A 17,169-nucleotide genomic window follows, 5' to 3' on the forward strand; every position below is an offset into this window, starting at 1 on the left:
AGAATAAAAACAGAAAACTCATGCTTAGATATGTGATTGTTTTAACAATATAAATGTAGCTTTGTTCAATTATGTCCAATTAAGCAAACATTTGAATACAAAATATATGCGATACACTGAGCCTATAGAATAAATAAGGTGCAGAAAATTTTCCTTCAGGAACTGTCTTGATTGGTATGGAATACTCTTAGGTTAACACATTAATTTTCATTCTCTTTACCATATTAAAAATATAAACTCATTTCATATATGAATAAGTAGCAGGAGAACATATGACAATAGTCATAAAGAAATAGCACTTGAAAATGTCCTATGTGCCAGGCACTGTGAACACTTAAATCAATTATCTTAATCCTCACAATCATACCACAAGGTTTTATATACTTTGAATACCCAACCTCTGATTATTAGCAAAGGGAAAATTAGAAACATAAATTATTTGTACAGCGCCACATAGCTAGAAAGTAAATTGTAATCCAACCTGTCCCAAAATAAGAGACCACAAGTGTCTTAAATCCTCCCAAGTGCTCTCCTCGGTAGCACATATACTGAAATTGGAAAGATACAGAGAAGATTAGCATGGCCCTGCACAAGGATGATACCCAAATTTGTGAAGCATTCTATATTTTCATCTATGTAACAAGTGACTGATTGTCAATTTACTGTACCAAAAGTTGGCATTTGAGAAGTTAGTGACAAGTCTTTTCTGAACAACTACTGTGTGCTACATGCTAGCCTAACCCTGCACTGCTAATCCGTGTCTGCTCTTTTCTCTGTGATTGTTCTGCAGTAAATACAATGTTAGCATATGTGATAAAACGTTTCTGTAAGTCTCAAGGGGAAAAGCCTCCCATGAAAGCCCATATAAATAAACAGTATATCTATATAATTCCTGACCTGGACATGGAATTATCAGAAGTTTGTGGATACAAAAAGAAATGGTGTTTAAAAAGAGTAAGAAACCTACCTGGCTGGCAAATAAAATACAGTAAATTTTTTTTCACTACATTTAATAAAAGAAATGGTTGAACCTCAACACTAGATAAGACTTTATATAATACTGTATATAAATTTAAGAATGAACATATATAATGATATAAACTGGAATATAAAAGAATTTTTGACATAGAATTCAAGTTTTTTAAGAAACTGACTCTGAAGTGTCTTTGAAGTAGAAATGTCTCTGAATTTCCTTGTCATCCTATATTTCCCATGTTGTACAAACTTGGTTTTCCATGATGTTCCTTAGTCACAACACATGAACTAAATTTGACTCCATCCTCTTCTCATTTCCCTTTTTATTTTTTGCACAAAGTGTTTTAGTCTTGCTTGTATCTAAATGCTGAAATTTCAATCTTAATCATTCTTCCTCTGCAAAGCTGTTATCATCAAACACATAAAAGTACTGCTTGACTGTTTTAGGTGTTTCCCACAGTAATTTCCTTCTAATTGCTTTGCCCTGAATTATTGTTTTCTTTGTACATCTATCAACATCTGCTCTATTAGATACTCAGCAGTCATACTGAGTTCAGGATACCAGGAAAGGGAGAAACCATGCCTGCTCTCGCGCCCTCTCTCTGTCTCTCTCTCTTTCTCTCTCTCTCTCTCTCACACACACACACACGCACACACACAATCAAACACACACGCACACACAATCAAACACACACACACACACACACACAATCAAACACATAAACATTTTCTAAGAAAATTACAAATAAGTGACCATAGCATCTCAAAATATAGACAGCATTTTAACATTTTACAGTTTGACTGTTCTCTCTGATGGTATTTTGTGTAATTTTCAGGTTTATGCACACAGACATTCACACCTATACACAGATACACCTCGGGATAAACTGGAACACCGTTTAAACTTACTGAATGATTGATTTTATTTGTAATTATATAGGAAAATGACCTTTCACCATTTGTAGTGAAAAAGAAGAAATCACTCTGTTCTATATTAAACATGAAAGCAATTTCTCTTTGGTCAATGACCATGAGAGTCATGATATGTTCCACATGACTTCTTTACACATATGTTCCATTTAAACATTGCACACCCAGTAACATGTAAAAGGCAGGAGCATGGGGAGACCAGGAAAGATTGGGCCTTCTAGAAAAAAAAAAGGGGGGGGGGCTATAGAAGGCTTTAGATAAGAGACAACATGTCAATTGGATTGTGAAAGATGAGGAAGACAGGAAAAAGCCTAGAACAGGAACCTTTTAGTTAGAATTAATATTGTGAGGAAAGCACCCTGATGTCAAAATCTAAGGAAAGAGCCCATTTCGCAGCCTACCCTTTCCTTGGACAGTATCTATAAACTATTTCCACAAAGCTGACTCTTCCTTGTCACTCAGTGCTCAGCTTCAACGTCACCCTACTTCCTAACCAAGCTATATCTCCTCACAGACGGTGTGAATCTTTATCTCAGCACCCAGTTTTACTATTTTCTTCTTACATACACCACTCCCTGATGAGAGAGTGTGACTAGGAAATCCCTCCAAAGTGACATTTGAGCAGAGACCTAAGTGAGGAGAAAGAAAAACACATAAAGCAATGGAAAGAAATGTTCCCTCGGAGGAAACAAAGGAACATAAAAGCTTGATATGCTCCTGAATTACAAAAATAATAAAAAAAAAAATTAAAAAATAAAAAAAAAGATAATTTGGCTCAAGTGGCAGAGTAAATGAGGCAGAAAGTGGTAGGACATGTGGACAGAGGTTGTATAATGAAGGGTTTATAAATCATGGAAAGTAGGATTATAATCTGAATATAATAAAAGGCCCTAGAGAGTGTTAATAAAAGGAATAAAAATTCAATTATGTACATTTTTTTAAATGTGATTTATGGAAAACTGACCTTAAGGTAAGATAGTTTTAGTTAAGCATACAAAAGAAGAATTGTATCTATTGTATAATCACAAATTGTTGGGAATGGTAAAGAGACTATTGATAAATTTATTTCCAAAAATATTTCAGTCGTTCATGTTTATCCATCTAATAAATTGGTGTCTAGGATGCTTCAGGATGCAAGATGCCCAGTGAGTAGGATATCAGTAATCTAAGTGAGCCACAGTGAAACTGTTGTCTTGTTGGCTCAGGAGGAGAGAAGGAACCCTCAGTAGTCCTAAGGAAGATATTACTGGAAGCTTTTGCAGGTAAATTAAAATATATTGTACTTTCAACTGTATTTTTAGTCCTACAGCCCTAGTCTCCTAATTTGGTGATATAGATTGGGTGAATCTTTAGAGCCATGCTACATTATAATATACCAGATCAAAACAAAGTGATAGTTGCTTGAATCTCTGTTTATCTAACACTGGGTGTGTGTATATAACTTCATCTTAGAATTCTATGAGGACTTCCATCCTATTGAACTAATAAGAGAGCATCAGAAAAATCTCTATATTAGAACAAAGGTACCTTCCCACTCACAAATAGCATATATTGCAAATACCACTAATGTTTCCTTAGAAGCATTTGGAATTAGCAGATTATAAAGGGGAGAAATGGGTATGGAAAAAATAAAGTAAAAATGAAAACCATACCAATACTTTAGAAATGATTCTAGATGCAACACTACTATTTTATTGTTAAATTACTTCATTTGTTTATAACTTCGTTTGGCTGGTTTTCTGTTATCATGAAAGAGTACTGAGGATTGTATCTTTGGTGTCCCAATAAATGTAAAAGAGATGTAACCAGATGTAATCAAGAACCCACGGTTTCTTCCATAGAAACATATTATAAGTGGAATTTTCCTTAGCGAGACAGGTATCCAATCACTCCTATTCAGATTCACTTAAAGGAAACTCTACCATGCCCAACCTCACCACCAAGTGAGCCACATCAACATAAAATAATCGAAAAGTACCAATTTTACCAGAGCTCATGACATACATGGGAAATCTCTGTATACTGCTTTGTATTGAGTAAAGTGAGGAATAAAAGGACAGCATACATCTTTGGTATCTAAAGTCTTTTGGAATTCTGAGACTTCACATCCTTGTAAGAAATCAAAGGACTGGGAGGCAGAACTTTTGGAGTGGTTAGAGTACAAAGCTCTGAAATTCCAGTCCTCCATTCAAGCAACAGACACAGGCAAAGCTGCCAAAATTACTATTGCATTCAGGTGTCCTAATGGCATAATCCAAAATACAGCAAAAACTAAAGAACTAAAAGAAGAAATAGATCATTCCATAAAAAATAGTTAATCATTTTAAGACACCTGTGTTAGTAACTGACAGAACAAGTGGATAAAAGAATCAGCAGAGATAAACTATTTGAATGACATGTGCAACAAGATTGACTTAATGGAAACATATGTAGAACACATGCCCAACAAATGATGAAACTCATTCTTTACAAGCACACGAGAAATATTTTGAAAATGGACCATATATTAGACCATAAAGCAATCTAAACTAGTTTCAAATGATGAAACAGTAGAGTATAATTTGTGATCACAGAAGAATGAGCAGAAAAATCAATCACCTAAAGATAGCCAATGTATTCTAAGAAAAACACACAAAACAACAAAGAACTAAAAAAAGAAACCACAATTAAAATCAGATAGTGTTTTGAGCTAAATGGTTATGGAAATACAACATATCAAAACTTGTAAGATACAGCTAAAAATGTGCTTAGGGGAAAAAGATGTCACAACTTCAGATCCTGCAAAATTTAAAAAGAGAACAGTGGGTTTAAATCAGTGTCCTCCAAAATTACATTGAAATCCTAACCCTCAGTAATTGTGAATTTGCTTTTACATGGGAATAAGGTCTTTGCAAATGTAATTATTTAAGATGAGCTCCTGCTTGATTAAGGTGAACTCTGATCCAATATAACTGGTGGCCTTCTAAGAAAAAAAAAGAAATTGAAAACACAGAGGAGAGACACTGGAAAGAAAGCCAGGAGACAGTGGAAGCAGAGATTGCAGCTATGAACCAAGGATCTCTAAGGATTGACAGAAACTACCAGAAGGTAGGAAGAAGCCAGGAAGTATGTCCTGCTGACACCTTTATTTTAGACTTCTAGTCTCCAAAACAGTGAGAGAATAAATTTCTGTTGTTTCAAGACAAAAATTCTCAAAATTAAACATCTTCAGACATCTCTAATTTAACCAAAGCTTTGCAACCATCTAATGAGTATTTGTTCATAAAAATGTCTGAAACTTTGTAAGATCAGTGAACCTTGTGGCATTTTAATTTGCCCTATCACCATCCCCAACTTCTCAGCTCTGTGGTATCCTCAAAAATCAGCTATCTTACAACCACAGTTAGCTTAGTAATAGCCAAGGAAGTGGGCAGAATGGAGTGAAATCTCTCCAAAGAGCCCTATAATCAGTAAACTTCCACTCTGACATATCTGTCAGCTCCATGGAAGCACTCCCTCTGCTAAACTTGTCATTACATAGCCTGCATCTCATTCAGTTGGAAAAAGCTTTATTTAACCACAGGGCATTTGTCAAAAACAATGAGTAGCAATTGTTGAAATCACATCTGCCTAAAGTGGCACAACTATTTGTAACAAGAGGTTGCCAAAAACCATAAATGAATCAGGTGTCCTTATACCTAGGGGGATTTTAAAGGTTTCACCATATTCCTGGGGTAACTAGGAGGCCAAGTGTACAAGCTGGCAGTGAGAACGTTTAGGAAAGATCTGAATCACTCCATTCGGGCTGATGTTGAGGTCAGTGTAAGGACTAGAGGCTAAGACAGAGTTGTCAACTGCAAAGGATGACAATCCCACAGTAGAGGAAAATGGTAGAAGATTATTGGATCAGAACTGAGCAGTGATCTGTGCCCATGTATGAAGGGAATATACTTGAGAGAATTAATTCAGAAAGATCACTAGTTAGACTAATATAGATGATTACTGTATAATTTATTTTGTTTAATCCTTTTCAAATAAATTATATATATATATATAATTTATTTTGTTTAATCCTTTTCAAATAAATTATATATATATAAAATATAATTTATATATTTTAATTAGTAGACTTATATACATAAAAATATATATTTTTAGCAGATTTAAAAAGAGACAGAGAGTCCAGCTGGAGTGACTCAGTGTTTGAGTGTCTACCTATGAACCAGGAGGTCACTGTTTGATTTTTGGTCAAGTCTTATGCCTGGGTTGCAAGCTTGATCCTCAGTTTGGGGTGGGAGGCAGGTGCAGGAGGCATCAGATCAATGATTCTTTTTCATCATTTATATTTTTATTTCTCCTTCCCCTTCCTCTCTGAAATCAATAAAAAATATATTTAGAGAGAGAGAATGAGAGAAAATGTAGAAGCTAGGTAGATAAGAGAAAAATCAGAAAAGAGGCAGTCAAGCTGGGTTAGAGTAAAGTTCCATGCGAACTATCTTGGACACCAATAGAAGAAAAAGCAACAGGAAGAGAGAAGTTATCAAATAGGGCAAATAGAGCTGACAAGTCAAAAAGGGAGATGAGGTTTGTGAAGAAAAAAATGGATGGCCTTGAAATGGCTGGATTCATAAAAGGAACATATCATTATTGTCAAGACTTTCTTGGGAAGGGCTTTAAATAAATTGACATTATTGACTTCTTAATAAATAGTGTACATAATTAATTTTATTTTAATCTTGAAAATAGATGGTTTTCTAGAGTTTCATACATCATAAAACAATTTCTAATGCTAATTCTAACATAGAATATAAAACAAACTGAATTTTGAAGAGGACTTTTAAAAAGTTGTATAGAAGCATGTGCATCAGTTCTACATATCAAGTCGGGACAAAAAAAATCACATAAGGAATTTCAACAGGGACAAATTAATACAGGGAATAGGTTACATAAGTGTTGGAGAGCTTAGAGAACCCATATATAAACGGAACCATCAATGCAGATAACAGCTGGAGGAAACAGCACTTGCCCAAAGGACTGTAAGAGCACAGGGGTGAGGCTCAGATAATCAGTCCTTGGAGGAGACCTACGGAGTTGGTGCTGAGAACACCAAGAGGAGCTTTGACAAACTAGTCCCAAAACACGGCATGACTCAGCTGAAACATGGCGTTACTCAGCTGGTTCTGACCATGATGAAAGAAGCTATGGGCTGAGAGCAATGGCTTCTGTGGAAATAAAGGATGGTTGCAAAACTAAGTTGACAAAAACTGTAAATAAAACAGGATGGAGGAAATCCTTTCCATTCTTCTGAAAAATAATAGCTTAATAACCTGGACAATGTGCAGCTTAATATTTTATATTTAATATTATATACATGTTAATGTATAATTATTAATTTATAAATAATAAATCAAATAATTTTCATTAGGTAAGGGTAAATAAATAACAAAAGTTACATTTATGACAATTATAAAAATTAGTATTGAAATTTTAGTAAGCATCCATTTATCAAAAAAATCAGAAAATTGGGTCTTCTGTTTGTTTAATTGAACATGCTTGTTAATTGATATTTGTCAAACATAATATATGTGGATTAGCAGCATTCAAAAAACTGGAATAAAATTGCATGCACTCAACATCAGAATTATAACTCTAAGGCTCTTCCTAGGTATATATTGCTGACTCTCTTCAGAATATACAAATATTCAGACATTACTTAAAGTATGTCATTGATACAAATTTATCAACAACTAATTACAGTTGTATAACATTTAGGAATAGAATGTAAAGCTAATAAAATGGAATTGTTATTGACTCTTGGACACAGCATGGAGTTTGATTATATATTTCTGAAGTAAAATTAAACTGAGCTACAAAATGTTATGGGGTGAAAAAAATAATTCAATATTTTTAGCTGTTGGTTTTCTGGGTTAATGGATGCATACACTATCATATTTTAATATAATGGTAGGGCTCTCAGCAAGATACATTTGTGAATGTAATTATTATTTTTCTCTACATCTATATGCTGTAGCATTATATTTGTCTTTCTCTTTTGAGTTTATCTGCTAGTAAGAGTTTTATATTTGTGCCATGAGAACTACTTTACAGTAAACTAATTGAAGAGAGAGCATGTCATTCTTTGTTTTCTGTCAATTATCACTAACTACCAACCAGTTCAGAGAATTTACACAAATAAAGCAGCTAATTAATATTTGTTTTGGGCACTTAACCAAGGCATTCCTATTTTAGAGCTTTCATTATATGCTAGCTGCTGTGTATACACAATCTCATTTAATAATTGGAAAACCTAAAAATTAGATATTTTCATTCCAATTTTTACAAATGAGAAAACTGAGCTCCTGTGTCAATAGTAAGTCATAAGCTGGGATCTATAACCAATTTTATCCAGATTAAAAAATTATATATTTCTGCCCTGGCCAGTTTTCTCAGTGGTTTGAGCATTGACCCATTGACCAAAGGGGCACAGGTTCAATTCCTGGTCAAGGACATGTATTTTCAATTGCAGGATCACTCTCTCTCTCCTTCTGCCTCCATCCCTCACTTCCATTCTCTCTAAAAATCAGTGGGGAAAAATGTCCTCAGGTGAGGATTACAAATTAAAAAATCATATCTTTCTGGTCAATTCCACCACTACCACACTGAATATGTGAGCACATTGGTTTAGAGTGATTATGTGTATGTCATGGAGAAAGGTAGGTCTCATTTCAAGGACAGTTAATGAAAATCCTCCATCTAAAAACATATGCCCAATACTACTCATTTTTCACTCAGTAGAGTAGCAATATCAATTTTGTAGAAATTTGGAAATAAGTATGAGTTGAGTTTTCTGCCCAGGTTGGTTGTAAGAGATACTCACAATATTAGGGTTTTGACCAAGATGGTTTAACGGCTGTCCCACAAATACGTGTGAAGGAATTAAAGTCACATCTGTAACGGAGGCTTTGCTCTGTGAAGTCTTCGGGGGCTCGAGCTATTTGCACTGTGTTGCTCAGTTCTGTGCTAACTCCATTCTTAGGTTAACCTCATAGTCCCAGAGGGCAAGTCCAGCTCCAGCCACATTCACTGCATTCCATATGGTGGGAAGGAGGAAGATACAGATAAGAAGAGACAGGTGCCTTTCATCTTTAGAGAAGGTTTATGGAAGTAACCTCAAGACATTATCTAATTACAATCCATTGGCCACACCTAAGTTTGAGAAGGGATAAGAAGTATGAACTATTTTTGGGGGGTAGGCATGTGTACACTCATTTATTCTATTACCAGTAAGGACATTAAAACAGACAATGAAAAACTCAAAAGTCTGTTCAAATTGTCCCAAAATTATACAAACTAAAATTATATTACTAAAGGCTATTTAAGTGAAATGAAAGTGTTATAATAATCATTAATTAGTCAAGCAAACTTTGAAGTGATACATAGTTATTTTATCATATACACAGAAAACAAAGAGGAGAATTTAACAGTTTACAAACTACATGATAGTAAAATAAATTACTTCAAAGCAGTACAATTCTTGAAATAAATGGAAAATTAAACAATCTGGTTTCTGAGGTGAGTTTTCTATCTTTGGAATCTGACTCTTATATACACTGTCTGTACACCTCTGTACATCATATTTAACATCTTTGAGCCTCAGTCCTCTCGTGTGCAAAAAGGACATACGTAGTAATGTTATTTATCTAATAGGTTGTTATGAGGATTAAATAAATTAATATATGTACACATCTTAAAATTATACATGGCATATAATAATCTGATAAATATTGGTTATCTTTATATATAAGTAATTTTATTAATTATTATTTTTACTAACCAGAATTTTATTTTATTTTTTAAATTTATTTATTTTAGAGACAGAGAGGAAATGAGAGAGAGATCAATTTGTTATTTCACTTATTTATGCATTCATTGCTTGATTCATTTTTAAATAATATTTTTATTGATTTTAGAGATGTACTTGCAAAATAATTCCTTCAAAACACAACACTTTGAGTATAGCTGAGGTGGCTTAGTTGTTGAGTATTGACTTGTGAACCAGGAGATCATGGTTTGCTTCCCAGTCAGGGCACATACCTGGGTTGCAGGCTAGATCTCCAATATGGGGTGTTCAGGAGTCAGCCCATCAATGATTCTGATCATAGATGTTTCTCTCTCTATCTCTCTCTCTCTCTGAAATCAATAAAATTATATTTATTAAAAAACACAACTTGAGAGTTACCCCCACACAAATTGAGCTCTGCAACTGTGTCATTAATTCAGAATGTGAAGTCAGCCAATTTAAATAATCCCTCCATATGTGTGTGTGTGTGTGTGTGTGTGTGTGTGTATATATATATATATATATATATATATATATATATATATATATATATATTGCTGAGTAGACATTTTCTTCTTGTCTCCTAAATGAGCTGAAATCTATAATGCCTAGTTTTTAAATTGTTTAATAAAGGCTTTTAATGAGGAAGTTAACTCAAGCTGGTAGGGCACAGACATTGAGAGTTGACATGTTGATACTGCCTTCTCAGTTACTCACCAGTGCTATATTTTGATAATTGGATAACACTTTTCTCTCCTCCAAAAAGTCTCAAGATTTTACAGTGACGTTCCCTGTGTCAGCAGTGGCTTTATCAACAGTTACGTAAAAAGTGAATATGCCAACAGGAAGTGCTTCACACTTCAGAAAACTAATGTTGATGGGGGTGTAGGTGTGAAAAACCTTGTTGTATACTGTTTTAAATTTTATAAAGAAATGTTGTTGTTTTTTCCTAAGAAAAGCAAAAAATAAGGTTCCCAAAATATCATCTGCAGGCAGTGAACAATCTAGTGATTCTGTGAAAAAACGAACACTTCTGAGAAAGGTTTGTTTTTGCATCTGTTTCAGGTACTAATGTGTAATATTTACCACTAGTAGCCAATCACACGATAACGTGCGCAATAGGCCACCTGCTGCTTCTGCAGCGTGCCTCCAGGACCTCCTGGGACCCGCTCCGATTCTGCAGGAGACAGGAGGGAGCCTGCCGTCTCCTCTCCAGTCCTGCGTTAGGCCACAAAGGCTGTAGGCTGACACCCCTGTCCCTCTCCATGTCTGCTCCAGCTCCAGGGGTTAGCCCGAGCCGGGACGCGGTGGCTTGCCAGACCCCCTGTCTCTGTCTCCATCTCCATTCCTGGCCTCAACTGCGTGTACAACCTCCTCCTGTCCAGTAGTGACCTATTACGAAGTCCTGACCTAATTTGTATATTTCCTCTCTCTCTCTCTCTCTCTCTCTCTCTCTCTCTCTCTCTCTCTCTCTCTCTCTCTCTCTCTCTCTCTCATAAAAATCATTTTGCACATGGTAGATGACATAATATCCATTCCTGTCTTTCTAGTTTCAGTTAAAATATGTAAAAAAAAAAATAAAAAAAATAAAAAAACCTTCAGCTAAAATATGCCTCACAGGTAGAGCTTTCAATGAGGCCATATAAAGCTAAAAGTACTATCAGTTTATAAAACACTATACCAGGATTCTTTGAGTATTCATTTTAAGCCAGAGGCAAAGTAAATAGCCTAAAGTTTACTAGACATAAACAGGGTATATAAAATATTCCAAGCACTTTGGACAAATAAGCAAAGAAAACATGAGTATCCTTAACTTAAAATGTATTTTTTATTAAAAGCAATGAGCATGACAATACTATCTTTCCTTGTAATATAAGCAAACGCAACAGTGATATTTGAAGTAGACTGTCAAATAAGACACGGTCTTTTTAAAAATATTTTTTTATTGATTTCAGAGAGGAAAGGAAAGGGAGAGGGAGACAGAAACATCAATGATGAGAGTTATTGATTGGCTGCCTCCTGCACGCCCCCTACTGGAGATCAAGCCTGCAACCGGCGCATATGCCTTGACTGGGTATTGAACCATGACCTCCTGGTTCATAGGTCGATGCTCAACAACTGAGTCATGCCAACCAGGGAAGACACAGTCTTAATTATCTTATAATCACACCTTTTTGGCATATGATTTTGTCAGTTTGCAGAAAATCTCTTTCTAAACTATTGGATGGAAAATAATTTTATGTTAATCTACACAGAAAAAATATAAATATTCTTCATAAAAAAATTTCAGTTGTAGTTGGGGAAAATAGTTCATATCTCTCAAACTACCATCTTACTGACTATTGGCTTTCATTTTCAAGTTTTAATCATAAATAAAATTATTACTTGGAGCTACCATTTTTTCCTGTGAGGATAGGGATGCGTTACTGTGGTGAGGTCAAGGAGACCCCTAAGGAACTGAATACCTGGAGAGCTGAAATTGACGATTGCTTTTTCAAAGATTAAGACTTTCTAAGCCACCTTGGAAAAATCACCCAATCATAATTTGCACTGCAAAACCCCTTGAAAGGATACCATGTAGGAAAGAAATTCATCCTTAAGATATATTTGAGATGTCTGAAATAGGTTTTATTGGACTCCATAAAACAACAATAAAACTAGTTTCAGCTAAAATATTTCAGTAAAAACCTTTGAAGACATTACTCCATTCACTACACATGCAACAATAAAAGCTGAACAAACTAAATATCAGTAACTTTTCTTGGACCCCTCAGAGAACTGAAGTCGCAGGACACACTGAAACCCTGAGATCTGGAGACAAAAGTCCATCTGGAGATCATCTCAGGGGCAGGTGGAACCAGATCTCACACAAAAGGTGACCCGGGAGATTTGCATGTCCTGGTGCTGTCAGCAGCTGGGAAAGGAAGCAAGAGGTTTCCCCAAGAATGCTGAGGTCACCACCACGTTAGGGTTGGGTCAGGACAATGGCCTTCTTTAGTAGCTAACAATGTCCTTATGGGATTGATGAAGTTTACTGTGCCCTCCAAATGGTCACCTGTGAATCAGTTACTTTTAGAAACTTCTTCCTGGATCTCCTTCATTGAACCCTTCCAACCATGGTTGGGGAAGCCTCAAATAGCCTATAGTAATCCCTTCTTCTCAGAAATCCTAGAGTGATTATTATTTTTATGACTGAAACATAACTTTTCAAGTGACTGGAGAAAACCAGTATACATATTAAAATTATGTAAAGTTCTAAAATTACAGGATTTGAGAGAAATACAGAGGTGGTCAAAAGTAGGTTTACTGTTGTGGGTACACAAAATGGTTTATTATTGTATTATTTATTAATTATTAAAACTGTAAACCTACTTTTGCCCAACCATGTATAGTCTGACATACCTGTGGCTTATATTATATTAGAATCAGAATGACTCAATTACTATCTCTAAACTCCCATTTCCTCATCTCTCCAAAAAAGGGTGCTGGCTAAAAACTTTTCTGTCACCACCAGTCCAGAATATTAAGATGAAATTGGTTAAAGAGTTCTAACAAAGATCAATATTCCCCATTTTAAATATTGTTTCTGTGGTGAGCTTAACAGAATGGTCTTTTGTTTTGACATAAATCCCTTTCTCTTCCTAAAGTTAACTTTTCTTTAGTAAAATATAAAATATGATAGACACACTCTTTCTAGCCATACCTAATCCTTTGTACCTCTCAGGCCTCAGATGACTTCTGATTTCATACTTTCACATTGGCAGCAAAACATCCAAACTGACATTTCAAGATAAAAAAAATTATTAATCAAAATTCCATTTTAATTTGTACTTTAATCCGCCAAACCCTAGAAAGCTTAACACTCTGTTAGATTTGGTCACATTCCAAATATAAGGCTCTATTACTTATTTCTTGTATCTGCCATAACAAATTACCACAAATTTGGTGACTTAAAACAATACATGAGTATTCTCTTGCACTTCAGTAGGTCAGAAGTCTGAAATTGGTTTTATTGGGCTGAAATCAAAGTGTTGGCAAGGTTGCACTGTCTCTTGGAGTTCTGGGGGGAGAATGTGGGCTCTTGCCTTTTCTAGCTTCTAGAGCCAGCAGAGTAGTCTCATGCTGCAGTGACCACAATGTCTTATCTGTTCTCTATTGTCCTATCTCCCTCTGCCTCCTTCCAATGAAAACCAGCAGGATATGTTCATAATCGCTGTGTCAGTAAAACTAAAGGACAAAGTTGAACATATCTAATAGGAAAAAAAAACTATTAATTAGATATTATTAACATCAAAAATACTCAGCTCGTAAAGATAATCCAATAAAAAATGAAAGGGTAACCAAGCCAGTGAGGCTCAGTGGTTGAACATCAGCATATGAACCAGGAGGTCACGGTTCCATTCCCGGTCAGGGCACATGTCCCAGTACAGGCATGATCCCCAGGGTGGGGCGTGCAGAAGGCAGCCAATCAATGATTTTCTCTCATCATTGATGCTTCTATCTCTCTTTCCCTCTCCATTCCTCTCTGAAATCAGTAAAAATGTTCATATATATATATTAAAAAAGAAACTGAAAGAGTAAACCAGTAACTGCAAAAGACATATTCCTGAACAAAGAGCTTTTATAGAAAAAATATATATAAAGGACACAGTAATAAATGTTAAAGGGCAAACTTTGCAATTTTAAAATGAGCAAACAATTTTAAAATGAGCAAACACCTGACAGAGACTTTAAATAAAATGTGTGACTCTTCCATAAAGAAATGAATAGGTGTTCAAAGCATTTCCTCATCAGGCAAGTGCAAATTAAAACCACAATGAGGCACTATGTCACATTCACTTTGATGGCTAAAAATAAAAGGCATCAATAATAGTTAGGATGTGTAGCAATTGGAACTCTAATATATAATACTACTAGTGGCTGTGCAAAATTATTCAGGAACTTTTCAATGCTACATATCATTACAAAATAAAAATATACCTAACTGTGACCCAGCAAATCCCCCTTTATGAATCTACCCCAAAGACGTAAAAATGTTTATCTACAAAAACATGTATACAAATACTGTTAATTTTATCCTTATTCATCTAACCAAAAGAGACTGGGGGAAAAACACAATGCCCATAAACTATTAAGTGAATAAATAGATTATGATAATTTCATTTACTGAAAAATAGTCAACAATAAAAGGAATTATTTACTTACCGTATTTTTCGGACCATAAGACGCACTTTTTTCCCCCCAGAAGTGGGGGGAAAAAGTCCCTGCATCTTATGGTCCAAATATAGCCTACACATATACTTAAAAAAAAAAGTTTTTTTACTTGCCCGGCTCTGTGTGGTCTCTGTGTGCTTGCCCGGCTCTAAAATGGTTCTAAATGCTGCTGTTTACTTTACAGGGTTGATTACATGTGTTTATGACTGTGATGTTGGGTTTTAATGCACATAAAATATTTTAGGACACTATTTGTTTCAGAATCTTTTTCTCTTCATTTCCCTTCTCTAAAAACTGGTGCGTCTTATGGTCCGGAGCGTCTTATGGTCCGAAAAATACGGTATTCATAAAACAAATGAATCAGGATCAAAAACATCATTTTGAATTAAAAGAAGCCTAACACAAAAGAGGACATACTGTATATTTTAATTTCTTGATATTATAGATCTATTAACATAGTCTATAAAAATAAAAATCAGAATAATGCTTGTCTTTATGTGGTGAGGGGAGTTATACTGGAGAACATGAAAAACCTTTCTGAGAAAACCAAAATCTTTTAAATCTTGATTTGAGTATTAGTTACACAAAGAAACAGATTTTTAAAACTTATTGAACTCCATGCAATAGATACTGTTTTATGTAGAATTTAGCCTAATTTTTAAAAGGTTAGAGGTAAAAAGGAACTGGAAAGTAACTGAATACTTACCATATGACTCAGCATTCCCATTGTTAGAAATTTTCCATGTGAATTGGGAACTTACTTTGACAAGAAATCTGTACACAATAATTCATACCAGTTTTATTTAAAATCACTAAAACCTGAAGACATCCCAAATATACTTCAACAGATGAATGGATAATCCACTTAATTGAATGCTATTCAGCAGTAAAAAAGAATAAACTATTGATTCATGCAACGAAATGAATAAATCTGAAATGCATTTTATTAAGTAAAAGAAGCTAGTTCCTCATGGCTACATATTGTACTTGTTTATATGACATTCTGAAATAAGCAAAACAATAGGGATAGAAAACATATCAATGGTTTCGAAGGGGAAGGAGTGGAGGGAAAGATTATCTACAAAGGGTCAGCAGGTAAAAACATTTGGGGATGATAGAATTATCCTAATATGCAAAAATCCAGGGTCATAACATCCAAAATGACTGACGGCTCAACCAACTGGAAGTTAGTGCTGGAACCCTGCCCCAACCTCTGTGCACGGATTTCATGCACTGGGCCACTAGTTTTGTATAATAATATGTGGTGAATAATTGACTATGCATTTGTCAAAATCCATAGAGCTAAATCCACAGAGTGAATTTTCCAACATTCAATTCAGTAAAAACAAAAATGTGATTATCAGGGGGTTCAAAATGAAATGCAGACTATATAATAGTTTAGATACATTAAAAAATAAACGATATCACCACCTTGAAGGGAGTAAGTAAAGGAGCTGACATAAGTACATTAGAAAACAAGTCTCTTGACTGAATATGGCAAAGGTAACAGTGGGGAATTGCAACCCACCCCACCCTTCTTTTGGCATTGTTTCTATAAGTGCTGACTCTGGCTAATACGTAGCTGGTACACAAACTGTACGTGTGTAAGAGAATTCTAGGAACTAATTTCAGAAGATACAGACTCCAACCTCCAGTTATCCCAGCTCTAGGAAGATTGCTAACTTTCAGTCACAGAACCAGAATGAGGCACACCAATACTTGACCAGTATTGTGGTCCTTGTTGGAATTCATTGTGCTGGTACAGGTAGAGAACTTTTCAACCACCTCCCCTTGATCTCTTTCCCTTCCCTGCTTGTAAAAACGTCTGCCTGCATCAAAATATTGAAATGGGCCAGGCAACAAGAGTCCCCCGTCTTCTCAGGTGGCCAATGATTGAATAAATCTCTTCCCTTTTCACTAGCACCTGTCTCAGGAGTTTGGTTTTCATGGCAAAAAGCAGCTGAACCTTAGTTTTTGTTACAAAAATATAAAAAACAAAGGATTATAAGCTAGTTAGTAAATTTCTCCCACTTAGGGACATGGGTAAGCAATTCTGAATCTGTGTGTATATTAATTGTGGTTGAACAAATAAACAAATGCATTGTAGATCATAAGAGCAAATTTGTATATTGTTGGGGAAAGAAATTTCAAAGAGGCATAGAGAAATGATAGAATGCTGATTGGTAGTCAGATATGTCAGTATGAATTCACCTTCTGTGTCATTTTGGGGG

At 35.1% G+C, this 17,169-nt stretch overlaps 1 non-coding gene across 1 annotated transcript; it reads left to right on the forward strand.

Annotated features, from left to right (window-relative positions):
- The first annotated feature begins 524 nt into the window (after positions 1 to 524).
- LOC118712003 lies at positions 525 to 630 on the forward strand. The gene has a single exon (XR_004985930.1). It is a non-coding gene; the product is annotated as a U6 spliceosomal RNA (small nuclear RNA).
- The last annotated feature ends 16,539 nt before the right edge of the window (positions 631 to 17,169 follow it).

The sequence above is a fragment of the Pipistrellus kuhlii genome, unplaced genomic scaffold (assembly GCF_014108245.1).
Source record: "Pipistrellus kuhlii isolate mPipKuh1 unplaced genomic scaffold, mPipKuh1.p scaffold_m20_p_8, whole genome shotgun sequence".
In the NCBI taxonomy this organism is placed as follows: Eukaryota; Metazoa; Chordata; class Mammalia; order Chiroptera; family Vespertilionidae; genus Pipistrellus; species Pipistrellus kuhlii.